Below are 13,840 nucleotides of genomic sequence, written 5' to 3'. Positions count from 1 at the left end.
TATTGTATAACCCATTTATATTCATCACAAACATAATCATCTAGTATTTGTGTAATTGTCTGGGTTGTATAACTTGAGTTATACTTGTGATAAGTCATAAAACATGGGTAGAGTAGGAGATAATGATTATTCATTAATTACATTCTCACTAATCACTTCAGAAGTAACAATGTTGGGCTTTGAAAAGCTCTTTCACTGATTAAAATAATCAATATTTGTTCTACAATCAGTATTTTGTCCACAATCAGTATTTTGTCCACAATCAGTAATTGTTCCACAAATACATTCAAAATCTCAGTGTGGAGCTATTACCTCACATATACTAGGATGGCTATATTTTTTTAGAAATGAATAATAACAACTGTAAGAATGTGGAGAAATAGGAATCCTCATACACTGCTGGCAGAAATGCAAAATGGTGTGGACACTTTGCAAAACAGTCTTGCAGTTCCTCAAAAGTTTACACAGAGTTACTGCATGACCCAGGAATTCCACTTCTAGGTATACACTCAGTAGATTTGAAAACAAATGTCCATGTAAAACTGTACACAAATGTTCAATTGCAGTGTTATTCAAAATAGTAAAAAAAAAAAAAAAAAGTGGAAATAACCCACATGTCCATCCATTGATGAATGGATTTTTAAAAAATACGGTACATCTAAACAATGGAATATTTACTATTCTACAATAAACAGGAATAAAGTACTGATAGATGTTTCAATACAGATAAACCTTGAAAAGATTATGGTAAGTGAAAGAAGCTGGACACAAAAGACCACATTTTGTATGATTCCATTTATACAAAATGTTCAGAATAAGAAAATCCATAAGGACAGAAGGTATATTAGTGGTTACCAGGGTCTGAGGGAGGAGGACATAGTGGAGTGATGATTGCTGATTGGGTTTCTTCTGGGGGTGATTAAAATATTCTGGAGTTAGATAGTGGCGATGTTTGCACAACCTTGTTAATATACTTGAAACCACTAAATTATACACCTTTAAATGGCAAATGGTATGGTATGTAAATTATATCTCAGTAAAAAAATTCCTCAGCATGATTTTTGGTATTTGCAACAGAAGTACTTCTGCATCTTCTCTGCAGTGATTAATTTTTAAACACAAGATGTGCTTTTGGCAAAAATATAACTCTAGACATAGACTTACATACTTCACAAAGAAAGAATTTGTTGTGGATCACAGATGTAGATCGATTTTTGTTTTGTTTTGTTTTGTCTTTTTGGCTGCACTACACAGCTTGTGGGATTCTAGTTCCCAAACCAGGGCTGAACCTGGCCCCCTGGCAGTGAAAGTGTGGAGTCCTAACCACTGGACCGCCAGGGAATTCCTTGTAGACTGATTTTTGATCCGTGGTTTGTTGAATCCAAGGATGTGAAACCCGTTGATATGGAGGACCACCTATATCATACCACTTTGTATCAGGAATGTGAACATCTACAGACTTTTATATCCATGAGAGTCCTGGGACCAACGCGTGTGAGAACTGATGGATGACTGTATATACCCAAAAACATTGAAAACTTACATCTGCACAGAAACCTGCAAGTGTATGTTTATACCAGCTTTATTCAAAACTGTCAGAACTTAGAAGCTGACAAGATGTCCTTTTCATAACTGCTATACCCAAAGATGTTAATACTGTTCAGTGGTAAAAAGAAATGAGCTATCAAGCCATGAGAAGACATCGAGAAAATTTAAATATGTGTTTCTAAAAGAAAGAAACCAATTTGAAAAAGCTTGACACTGAATAATTCCAACTATTTGACATTCTGGAAAGGCAAAACTATGGAGCCAGTAAAAAGATCAGTGTTGGCCAGGGTTTGGGGGAGATAAGGATGAATAGGCAGAGCACAGAGGACTTTTAGGGCCATGAAACTACTTTGTATTATTCTATAATGATGGATACATGTCATTATATTTGTCCAAATCCATAGGTTGTCCAACACCAAAAGTGAATTCTAATGTAAACTATGGACTTTGGGTAGTATTGATGTTTCAACATGGGTTTATCAATTGTAATAAATGTACTTTTCTTTTGGGGGATGTTGATAATAGGGCAAACCATGTACATGTACGGGTGAGGTGCGTTTAGGATAACTCAGAACCTTTCTCTCAATTTTCTTGTGAACCTAAAACTGCTCTCAAAGAATAGTTTTCAAAACCTTTAAAAAAAGTATCTTTGGTCATTTCACAGAGCTTTACTTTTATTGTTAAAATAAAGAAAAGCATATTAAATAGGCATCCTATTGTCCTAGTGCAGAATTATATTTTATTGAAATATAAGTCTGTGTTTTGTTCTCACTGTATTTTCTTCCAAGCAGGGAGCTAGGCCTTTTTGAAGAATAATTTAAGGATGGCAAGTGTTTGCTACTATCTTGGCCTTCCTATGTGAAACCTGTTGGAAGTTATTAGTAATCTGGAGAACTTACAGAGTTTATAAACCACCAGCTCATGAACATCTGGTTTTCCATAGTAATTAGTTTATACCTATGATTATTACTATAATTTTTATGTCCTTAAATTTTACTCTAATAACTATGATAGCAGATATGATTTTACAACCATGATTTTGAGTGGTATAAGAAATATCACATTACTTTATTTAAATGACATTAAATGTGAGTTCTGCTTCCACCTGGAAACGTCAACCTTGATTACTCTTGCAAGTTCTGCCACACAACTCACACTCTGGGATGTGCAAAGGCCCACGGGTTCACACAGAGAAAAACATGTGGGGAGAGCCCTCCACATTTTGGTTTATGAGTTACTTCTGATATGTCTATTGTGCAACTTACCTCTTAAGACTGGGAACTCTGCTGCTTTGGGGCCACCATTATGACAAGGGCATTGTTGCTCCAGAACTTTGAAGATACTGTTTTCTAGGTTCTGCTACTGTTGAGAAGTCCAAAGTCATTCTGACTCCCGAACATTTGTTGGTGGCTTCTTTTTTCTCTCTCTCTGGAACCTTAATAATCAGCTCTCTCCCTTCAACGTGCTGAAATTCTGCAATAATCTGACTTGGTATGTGTCTATTTTCACCCACCAAACTGAGCATTTGGTGGATCCTTTCAGTCTGGCAATTCATTTCCTTCAGTTCTGGAAAATAATTTTGACGTATTCATTGAACATTTCTACTATGTGTGTGTGTTTTTTTCCCCTGTTCTTTTTCTTTTAAAGTTATTATTTTTTAATTTTAATTGGAGGCTAATTACTTTACAATATTATATTGGTTTTGCCATACATCAACGTGAATCCTGTTCTTTTTTTTTTTTCCTGTTCTTTCTTAAATTCCTATATGCGTATAATAGATTCTCATTACCTAGTGATAACTATTAGTATTTTTTAATGATGATTTTCTTTCTTTTTAAATATTTATTTACTTTTGGCTGTCATGTGCTGGGTCTTTGTTGCTGCAAGGGCTTTTCTCTAGTTGTGGTGAGTGGGTGAGCCTCTCTAGCTAGGGGGCTCGGGCTTCTCATTGCTGTAGCTTCTCTTGCTGCAGAGCACAGGCTCTAGAGTGCGTGGCCTTCAGTAGTTGTGGAGCATGGCCTTAGTTGCCCTGAGGCATGTGGGATCTTCCTGGACCAGGGATCAAACCTCTGTCTCCTCCATTGGCAGGCAGATTCTTTACCACTGAGCCACCAGGGAAGTCCTACTAATATTTTGATATATTTTTTCCAATATCTATACTTATATTTATAATAATCAAAATCATAGTTAAATATGCAATTTCACATCCTGAATTTTTATTTAACATAACTTGTTCTGCCAAGCTCTAAAAATGTCTTCATAAATATTTTTATTTGTATGACCTTTTAAGGCGCTTGAGCAACATCTATGCTATTCTTTACTGAATAATTTTGGGAGTAATTGACTTTAGCTATCATTTTCAATGGTTGCCAGAATCATGTTAGGGTTTTTATTTTTTTGGTAGCAGACTAGATCTTACCTGAGCCCCTGCAGTGGAAGTACGGAGTCTTAACCACTGGACCACCAGAAAAGGTTTAATTATTGTATGTCTATGGGGTATGAATGCCAAAGAGAACAAGAAAAAAGTCCTGAAGTGCTTAAGTATTGAGTGTCTCCAAACCAAAATTTGGTTACTATTTATAGTGCATTCTAGCAAAGATTAGTTGGAAGAGAAAGGGAAAGAAGTTTCCAGTACTCTTTCTGTCAAATTCCAGAACATTACAGACTCCTTCTTGTCCTGAACCTTTGTGTTTGATGTTTATACTGTCTAGAGTCTTTTCCCTCATCTGTTCCTATAATTGGCTCCCTCTTACCTTTCAAGTCTTAACTTGAATACCACTTCCTCAGAGAGTCTTTCCCCAAACTATTCTGTCTAAAGGAGACCCTTAAGCTCTCTAATGAAACTCCATTTCTTTCTTTCTCCACATAGCAAAAGGAGATGTTGAAATTTTATGCTTCATATTTCCCTTTATCAGCTGTACCTCAGGACTTTTTTTCTGGAGATAGAAGGTGTACCAGAGAATTAGGGAATGCAAAGAGAAAAAACAATATTCAGTCTGTATAATATTCAAGCTAGGCTCTTAAAGGGAGGCCCTAAGAAGAAACCGAAGCAAGGCAGTAACAGAGAGAGAAACAGGTGACTGCCCCTCCACAACTTTCAACTCCTGAGTGGTACATTGGACGGACAGAAAGGGATGTAGAAGGAAGAAGCTAATGGAGGACAGGAACTGTTAAAACATGCACACATGCACACACACAAATCCCAGGAGAAAATCTGGTGGAGAGTTAGCCCAAGAAAAGGGCCACAGAAGCTGGCTCTCCAATGGCAGCTGCCTATGTAGTCCAAACCCTGAACCCCATGCTGTGAGCTTTTGTTGAGCATCCACCTAAACTGTCCCATGTGCACACTCAACAGCCCAGGACATGCATAAACCCCCTTAATATAAATGGTGAGATCTTTGTTACCTTCCTCGACCCAGAGAGGCAGTAGTGATGATGGAGGGAAAGTCCCAGAACTGTGATTTGGGTGGCACTGACAGCATGAAGATCCATCGTAGTTACGCTAACATTATTTTAATCACATTATATAGTTATATAAAGTATTAATTGACTTGTTTATCTCTCTTACTATCGTATCAACCCCAAAAGAATTGAAACCTGCTTGCTCTTTTCTCTGAGGTATCCTCAACATCTAAAGCAAAGCCTGGGCCTATATTTGTTGAATGGATAAATCAAGTACTCTTAACTATATAAAATATGACATAGATTTTTATGTTAATACTTTGAGTACTGTACATAAAGTAACTCAAACTTACCATTAAAGACTAGCAAGTAGGAGTTATTTAGGAAAACTTTTAACAAACTTTTAATTAATAAGCCACTGATCTATAAACATTTTTTAAAATTCATATTGTGTTTAGGTATTTTATTACCATACTACTGCACTTAAGACTAATATACATTATGAAAGTCTTTATGATGGAAAATTTTAAACATATACAGAATCCAAGAGAATAGCATTATTATATCCTCCAGACATCTATTGAGAGAGTCGTTTCCTAGGCAGGTTGATAAGAAGTCTAGGGGTCCCCAAGGAGAGAGGGGTCTGGAATTCTCAAGGACAAAGAAAGGACAAACCTTTTTTCCCCTCTACATTCCTTAGGATTATATAACAATAATGTATCCTGCCTGAGGACAATCTCTGGATTAAACCTTCTGGCCAATTGTTATCTTAAAATGTAAATTATGGGAGTAGGTCTGGTGAGGTCTTTACAACCTCCAGACATTCTTTGGATTCATTGGCGAGTATATAACTCCATTGCTAACACTAGCAAGAGGGTACTCTTTCTGTCCCCTTCTGATGCCTATGTCAGAAGCTTTCTCTATCTCCTTTATACTTTAATAGAACTTTATTACACAAAAGCTCTGAGTGATCAAGCCTTGTCTCTAGCCCCGGATTGAATTCTTCTCCTCTGGAGGCCAAGAATCCCGGCGTCTTTGTGTGGTTCAACAACAACCTTTCATCTTGGGGGCTTGTCCGGGATTCTTCAGGACAAGGTAAGGATGCTTGGAGCTCTAGTTCTGTTTTCCTAGCAAACACATTTTCTGCTGTACTTTACTAACTCTACAGTGTGCTTGTGTGAATGAATGAAACGCCCTGCTTGAAGCAAGTGAGGAGCCTTGCTCTGCAGTTCCGCAGTGACCTCATATGGCTTATGGCAGAAACCTGTCGGGGGTTTATACCGACCTGCCAATGCCAAGAGGCATTCAACATCTCCTTTGGGGACCGACCAGAAATGGGCAAAGCGTGTGGACTGAACTCTCCTTTCTTGGTCAAACTTTTCGGTCTCTTTGACCATTTCATAACTCTTTGGAAATTAGAAGTACAAACCTAATCTGTCACATCATAGACTTTCAAGGGACTTGTGATCTGTGCTGTTACTGTGTACTGTGACTTAGGTCCCAAACTTGGATTGGTAGTCAGGAAGCACCTAGCCTCGCTAAGAATCAAAAGTTCGGAAGTTAGATGGAGCTTTAGCTACAAGAGCATCTTTGAGGTTAAAGGTTACTCAGATTGGAGCTACAATGGGTTTTTTTCCTTTGGTAATGCTGGCTCTTAGTGGACCAGAAGAGGTTCTTATACTGGTGTGGTGATGCTTGGAAGGAACATCTCAGTTTTATGTTAGTATCGGTCTTATTGTGGTCAGGTATATACTCAGGGTTGTGCACAGGAACTCAGGTGACAAATGTTTCCACCAGCAGTCTTAGCCTGGGAGGCATTCTGGAAGGTTACTCTTATTGCACCCTGGGTGGCATCAGAGGCAAGCAAGATTTTGATGGTGAGGAGCTGGATGTCAGAAAGGGATGCCATCAGGTCTACCCCTGGTGCATCTCCACCCCATCTTGGTGGTAGAACCGGGAGGGACAAGTAGGTCGCCTGCGTTGGTAAGGGACAAACGAAAGCCTTGGTGTAAAGTCTGTCTACATCCTCATCTAGAGCAGGGAGGGACGCCTCCAGTAGAAAGATGGTGCTGATCGCTCTTTTTCCTCTCTTATAGATGGGAGCTAACAATTCCAGCCTCACTCGTTTGAACTGTATCCTGAAAAACTGGGATAGATTTGATCCCCAGGGCTTAACGAAGACACACCTGGTCTTCCTATGTGATACTTCGTGGCCACAGTATCCATTGGAGGATGGCGTTGGTGGCCGGTTGGAGGGTCTCTTAAGTATAATACTGTTTTACAATTAGACCGGTTCTGTAGAAAACAAGGGAAATGGGTAGAAGTAGCATATGTGTTGCCCTTTTTCTCTCTGCAAAATATGCCAGACTTGTGTCCTAAGGGTATAGATTTGGGTGTGACTCCTTCAGCTCCCTCCTGTTCTACTTTGCTAATGAGATGAGATGGAGGACAGGAGACAAAGAGATAAAGAAAAGCAGGTTTCTCCAATCTATCCCTGGGATCATACACGCAGAGCAGCCAGAGAGACTGAGGAACAGCCACACAAGCTGTTGCCTCTTCATGAAGCACCCACTGGATGCTATGAGAGTCTATGAAAGTTAATAAGCCTTTTTCTTATTAAGAAATACCAAAAATCAAGGAGGATCTGGGAGACTATTTAAAGGACCCAGAAAAATATATTAGAGCCTTTAAAGGTGTTACTCTGCTTTATGACCTTACTTGGAAGGATGTGATGTATATCTTGGGACAAATACTGACTCCTTTCTCAAAAACTTGAGTTTTGGGAAAAGTGGTTGCTTATGGAGATTAATGGTTTGGTAATGAATCAGTAGGGAAGAGGGAGGACGAGATAACTGCCCTCCCCACTGGGAATCAGGTGGTGCCAACTATAGAACCAGACTGGGAAAGGAAGATGGGATCAGAGTCATTTTGTCCTTTAGACTATGGCAAATTGACAAACATAGAATGAACAGGAGGAGAAGGAAGCTCCTGGTAAATTCCTAGATAGACTGAGAGAAGCCCTTTGCAGATTCACTGAGATTGATCCCGAAAGTGAAGAGGGAAAAGTGATCTTAAAGGATAGATTTCTCACTCAGTCAGCTCCAGATATCCGCCATGAAGTGAGTGAAGTGAAGTGAAGTCACTCATTTGTGTCCAGCTCTTTGCGACCCCATGGACTGTAGCCAACCAGGCTCCTCCGTCCATGGGATTCCGCCGTAAGCTATTAAAATGGGCGTATGGACCAAATCAGTCTTTAGATAATCTGTTACAATTGGCTCAGACAGTTTATTATGGTAGGGAATATGAGGAAAAGAAAGGCAGAAAAAAGACAAAGGAACAGGCGGAAGCCCTCTCAATGGCTGAGAAATGTTCTTAAACAGCCTGAGAAAAATGCCCAGAGGGACCCAGGTGAAAAGGGATGGGCTTGCTATTACTGTGGAAAGGAGGGGCACTTCAAGCGGAATTGCCTTCAGGCATCTAAGCGCCCCCGGCTCCATGTCTGCAAAGGACCACACTGGAAGAGAGACTGCCCCCAGAGGCGTAGGTTTCAGGGGTCGGACTCTCAAGATAATCAGGACTGAAGGTGCCCAGGGGTCCCCACACAAGCTCCCGTCCTAATTACACCTGAGGAACCCCGGGTATTAATAACTGTGAGGGGTCAATCTGTCGATTTCCTTTTAGATACTGGGGCAACTTATGCCGTGCTTACTGAAGCCCCTGGCCCACTTTCTTCCCGATCTGCTTCCAAATGGCACTGTCTGGATGAGCCAAAAAATGGGCCTGATAATCTTTGTGAGCCTACTTCTGCTGGTTCCAAAAGTCCTGAGCCTGCCCTTTGATCCTCAAGACAATGTCCTCCTGTCTTGGGCTCACTCCTACGCTGAATTCCACAATCAGTCTAACTGCTGAGTCTGCGGAGCGCTCCCCTCTTCATCAGTGGAAGGCTTCCCATGCTGGACATCTCCCCTTTGAGGAAAAGACTTTCTCCAAGTCTGCGAATACCTTCAACAGCAATCATGTGATGCCTCTTCTTAAACTGATGACATCTAACAACCTTAAGATGGATTGATGTAACTATGGACATAATGTGACATTTCATTTTTATTTTAACTTGGTTTAATGACTATTTTGCCTTATGTCTGTAACTGTATAATGGGGTTTTCTATCTGAATGCAGAGTTCCAAAGAAGAGCAAGAAGAGATAAGAAAGCCTTCCTCAGCGATCAATGCAAAGAAATAGAGGAAAACAATAGAATGGGAAAGACTAGAGATCTCTTCAAGAAAATTAGAGATACCAAGGGAACATTTCATGCAAACATGGGCTCGATAAAGGACAGAAATGGTATGGACCTAACAGAAGCAGAAGATATTAAGAAGAGGTGGCAAGAATACACAGAAGAACTTTACAAAAAAGATCTTCACGACCCAGATGACCAGGATGGTGTGATCACTCACCTAAAGCCAGACATCCTGGAATGTGAAGTCAAGTGGGCCTTAGAAAGCATCACTACGATCAAAGCTAGTGGAGGTGATGGAATTCCAATTGAGCTCTTTCAAATCCTGAAAGATGATGCTGTGAAAGTGCTGCACTCAATATGCCAGCAAATTTGGAAAACTCAGCAGTGGCCACAGGACTGGAAAAGGTCAGTTTTCATTCCAATCCCAAAGAAAGGCAATGCCAAAGAATGCTCAAACGACCGCACAATTGCACTCATCTCACACGCTAGTAAAGTAATGCTCAAAATTCTCCAAGCCAGGCTTCAGCAATACGTGAACCGTGAACTTCTGATGTTCAAGCTGGTTTTAGAAAAGGCAGAGGAACCAGAGACCAAATTGCCAACATCTGCTGAATCATCGAAAAAGCAAGAAGAGTTCCAGAAAAACATCTATTTCTGCTTTATTGACTATGCCAAAGCCTTTGACTGTGTGGATCACAATAAACTGTGGAAAATTCTGAAGGAGATGGGAATACCAGACCACCTGATCTGCCTATTGAGAAACCTATATGCAGTCAGGAAGCAACAGTTAAAACTGGACATGGAACAACAGACTGGTTCCAAATAGGAAAAGGAGTACATCAAGGCTGTATATTGTCACCCTGCTTATTTAACTTATATGCAGAGTACATCATGAGAAACGCTGGGCTGGAAGAAGCACAAGCTGGAATCAAGATTGCCGGGAGAAATATCAATAACCTCAGATATGCAGATGACACCACCCTTATGGCAGAAAGTGAAGAGAACTAAAAAGCCTCTTGATGAAAGTGAAAGAGGACAGTGAAAAAGTTGGCTTAAAGCTCAACATTCAGAAAACGAAGCTCATGGCATCTGGTCCCATCACTTCATGGGAAATAGATGGGGAAACAGTGGGAACAGTGTCAGACTTTATTTTTCTGGGCTCCAAAATCACTGCAGATGGTGACTGCAGCCATGAAATTAAAAGACACTTACACCTTGGAAGGAAAGTTATGACCAACCTAGATGGCATATTCAAAAGCAGAGACATTACTTTGCCAACAAAGGTCCGTCTAGTCAAGGCTATGGTTTTTCCAGTAGTCATGTATGGATGTGAGAGTTGGACTGTGAAGAAAGCTGAGCGCTGAAGGATTGATGCTTTTGAACTGTGGTGTTGGAGAAGACTCTTGAGAGTCCTTTGGACTGCAAGGAGATCCAACCAGTCCATTCTAAAGGAGATCAGTCCTGGGTATTCTTTGGAAGGAATGATGCTGAAGCTGAAACTCCAATACTTTGGCCACGTCATGCGAAGAGTTGACTCATTAGAAAAGACTCTGATGCTGGGAGGAATTGAGGGCAGGAGGAGAAGGGGACGACAGAGGATGAGATGGCTGGATGGCATCATGGACTCGATGGACGTGAGTTTGAGTGAACTCCAGGAGTTGGTGATGGACAGGGAGGCCTGGCGTGCTGCAATTCATGGGGTCACAAAGAGTCGGACACGACTGAGCGACTGAACTGAACTCAACTGAAAAGCTTTTAAGTTACAAATGGTTGTCCAAGCTCCTATGAGTGACACAGCCTTCCTCAACTATTACTTGGGGCCCCAGGATCAGAGACCCTCAGTATGAGGGTTAGGAGAATATGTTGCCTCAACAATTTAGGGACTACGCCCCTAAGAAGCAGGAAGTAGCTATGGAGTGAAAACGACACCCCTTTCCCTTGGCAACATAATTCTTCTAAAAGAAAATAGGGGAATGAGAGAGTCATTTCCTAGGCACGTTGATAAGAAGTCTAGGGGTCCCCAAGGAGAGAGGGGTCTGGAATTCTCAAGGATGAAGAAAGGACAAACTTTTTTTCCCCTCTACATTCCTTAGGATTATATAACAATAATGTATCCTGCCTGAGGACAGTCTCTGGATTAAACCTTCTGGCTAATTCTGTTACCTTAAAATGTAAATTATGGGAGTAGGTCTGGTCTTTACAAGGATTATATAACAATAATGTATCCTGACAGTAGAAAAGGAAAGATATAAGCATCTGAATGCAGAGTTGCAAAGAATAGCAAGAAGAGATAAGAAAGCCTTTTTCAGGGATCAATGCAAAGAAATAGAGGACAACAACAGATGGGAAAGACTAGAGATCTCTTCAAGAAAATTAGAATTGATCCACTGGATCATGGAAAAAGCAAGAGAGTTCCAGAAAAACATCTATTTCTGCTTTATTGACTATGCCAAAGCCTTTGACTGTGTGGATCACAATAAACTGTGGAAAATTCTGAGAGAGATGGGAATACCAGACCACCTGATCTGCCTCTTGAGAAACCTATATGCAGATCAGGAAGCAACAGTTAGAACTGGACATGGAACAACAGACTGGTTCCAAATAGGAAAAGGAGTACATCAAGGCTGTATATTGTCACCCTGCTTATTTAACTTATATGCAGAGTACATCATGAGAAACGCCGGGCTGGAAGAAGCACAAGCTGGAATCAAGATTGCCGGGAGAAATATCAATAACCTCAGATATGCAGATGACACCACCCTTATGGCAGAAAGTGAAGAGAACTAAAAAGCCTCTTGATGAAAGTGAAAGAGGACAGTGAAAAAGTTGGCTTAAAGCTCAACATTCAGAAAACGAAGCTCATGGCATCTGGTCCCATCACTTCATGGGAAATAGATGGGGAAACAGTGGAAACAGTGTCAGACTTTATCTTTTTGGGGCTCCAAAATCACTGCAGATGGTGACTGCAGCCATGAAATTAAAAGACGCTTACTCCTTGGAAGGAAAGTTATGACCAACCTAGATGGCGTATTCAAAAGCAGAGACATTACTTTGCCAACAAAGGTCCATCTAGTCAAGGCTATGGTTTTTCCTGTGGTCATGTATGGATGTGAGAGTTGGACTGTGAAGAAAGCTGAGCGCTGAAGAATTGATGCTTTTGAACTGTGGTGTTGGAGAAGACTCTTGAGAGTCCCTTGGACTGCAAGGAGATCCAACCAGTCCATTCTAAAGGATATCAGTCCTGCGTGTTCTTTGGAAGGAATGATGCTAAAGCTGAAACTCCAGTACTTTGGCCACCTCATGCGAAGAGCTGACTCATTGGAAAAGACTCTGATGCTGGGAGGGATTGCAGGTGGGAGGAGAAGGGGACGACAGAAGATGAGATGGCTGGGTGGCATCACGGACTCGATGGACGTGAGTTTGGGTGAATTCCGGGAGTTTGTGATGGACAGGGAGGCCTGGCGTGCTGCAATTCATGGGGTCGCAAAGAGTCAGACACGACTGAGATTCTGAACTGAACTGAACTGAATTTATCCTGCCTGACGACAGTCTCTGGATTAAACCTTCTGGCTAACTCTGTTATCTTAAAATGTAAATTATGGAAGTAGGTCTGGTGAGGTCTTTACAACCTCCAGACATTCTTTGGATTCACTGGAGAGTATATAACTCCATTGCTAACACTAGCAAGGGGGTACTCCTTCTGCCCCCTTCTGATGCCTATGTCAGAAGCTTTCTCTATCTCCTTTGTACTTTAATAGAACTTTATTATACAAAAGCTCTGAGCAATCAAGCCTCGTGTCTGGCCCCGGATTGAATTCTTTTCCTCCAGAGGCCAAGAATCCTGGCATTTTTGCATGGTTCAGCAACAACCTTTCACTCTTATCTTGTTTCAATAATTATCAGTTCCTGACCGATATTTCCCCACTTCCCTCATCTTTCACTGAAGATGGAATTATTCTGAACCAAATCCTAGGCATGTATTATTTCAGTATGAATCTCAAAGGACTCTATAAAAAAAAAGAGCTGCTGTGACCAGCCACTAACATAGCCCCCAAAGTAAATTATTTAATATCATGAAAAATCTAGTCAGTGTTCTTAATTTTCTGATTATCTCATAAACACTTACTTTTCACAGTGGGTTTGTTCAAATCAGGATTTAAACAAGAACCAAGTATTTCATTTGGTTAATATGCCTCTTCTTGCTTTTCATTTTTAAAAAATTTATTTATTTTTGCTTTTCATTTTTGAAGATTTTATTGAAGTATATAAATCATAAGCTAAATTAATTTTTTAAAACTGAACACACTCATGTAAAACACACCCCACAAGTTCCTAGCATTCTCTTTCAGTCACTGCAGACCCCAGAGCAACCACCAACCTGATTTCTTTCTTTCTTTTTTTTTTTTTTTTTTGAGAGTTATGGAATATTTTTATTCAGCAAACATTTGTGGATCTACTATGGGCAGCATGGAGACATTGTTCAAGGGAGCAATTCAAAGGTCAACTTTTCAAGCTTCTAAAGTCCTATCAGTCAGAAAGAAACTCAGGTGCAACCCTGTGAAGTGCACCCTGCTGGATGTGGATTCAGTGACCCTGAAGCACAGAACGTTTAACGTATGAATGGACCAAGCCCTACTCTGTTGGTCTTATTTT

This window comes from Bubalus kerabau, chromosome 22, assembly GCF_029407905.1.
Source record: "Bubalus kerabau isolate K-KA32 ecotype Philippines breed swamp buffalo chromosome 22, PCC_UOA_SB_1v2, whole genome shotgun sequence".
NCBI classification, from domain to species: domain Eukaryota; kingdom Metazoa; phylum Chordata; class Mammalia; order Artiodactyla; family Bovidae; genus Bubalus; species Bubalus kerabau.
This window is presented reverse-complemented; position numbering follows the sequence as displayed.